The sequence below is a fragment of the Lichenostomus cassidix genome, chromosome 4, assembly GCF_008360975.1.
Source record: "Lichenostomus cassidix isolate B80296 chromosome 4, HeHo_3.0, whole genome shotgun sequence".
Lineage (NCBI taxonomy): Eukaryota > Metazoa > Chordata > Aves > Passeriformes > Meliphagidae > Lichenostomus > Lichenostomus cassidix.
Genome location: NC_139484.1, coordinates 54068951 through 54070264, shown reverse-complemented (window position 1 = coordinate 54070264; position 1314 = coordinate 54068951).

Genomic DNA, 1314 nt, shown 5'->3' with positions numbered 1-1314 from the left:
CCCCTAGTTATCCATCTCATTCACATGATATTTTGATCCTCCTCTACACAGGCAGTGCCACCCACCATTGTGTCACCAGCACAATTTTTAGTTCACTGCCACTCTTGATCCTCATGTAAAAAGTAAATATACTAAACAAATACAGAGCCTTTTTTTTAATCCACATAACACTCCAGAAGTAACCTCATTCCTGCCTGCCACTACCTCTTCAATACTCACCAGAGACATGTTCACTTCAGTCAATTTTTTACCCCTCTTGTGTAAGCTCAGCTCTTTCCCCTAGTTTGACTGATTATTAAGCAGTGAAAATGCAGAAAAAATTAGTTGGATAGCTACCAGCTGTTAATAATATATAATTTTTTGAACAACATTTAAAGTAAAAATAATTAAAGGTGAGGAAATAAATATCTTTATAAAGAGATTAAATGCAGCTCGGCCAAGGGAGATTGTTCCAAATTCATTTGACACTGCTCTTCAGAGGAGTTTTTTTCCCCAGGAAAAAGCCCCAAACAATCAATGTCATTGTCCTGGACTTCAGGAAAAGGACAGCTAGTGAAGACTTATTAGCCTCTGCAGTTTAGGCTGGGAAAGGGCAGAGAGAGTTAGCATAACTTCATACCAGTTAAAAATAACTGTTGCGACTGAGAGTGACTACTTGGTTGAGTGATGCCATTTACCACAGCTTTAAATTACTGTGGAATTGTTTAAGCATTAGTTAACTGTCTGCCATGAATCCCATGATGGATCTCTTAAGTCAGGGTTAAGGAATGGTTTACCATAGCCTGGTTAATGGTTATACAAGCTGTTCTTCATGTCTGATTAGTTTTTATCTTTCCATTATTGTAATAGTGTGATAATTAACTTTTTTCCTTTGCTTCTTTTTTTTTTAAGATTTTTTTCTTTTTTAATTTATGTATTCTCTGATTTTAGGACTAGAAGGTTTTTTCCTGGGAAAAACTCTTCTATTACAGAGCATTCCACCATGTCAATCAATTAACTGTTTCTGTAGAGTTTATATTCTCAATTTTTCAACCCAAAATAATGTATACTTAAACTTCTCCACTGGAATAAAGTACAATGACAGAATAGAGTCAGTGCTTGATGGATTGGATTTACCAAGCAGCAATGAACAGTTAAAACAATATACCACTGAATGTTAACTTAAAAGAGAGGACCATAACTCCTTGAAAGAAAATCATATTTACTGAGACATTAAGCATTAAAGAAGATTGTATGAGACAGCTGGAAATATTGATAAACACCAAATAAACAAACACTGCAGTGTAAAAGGTGAGGCATTAAAGATCCTAGCAA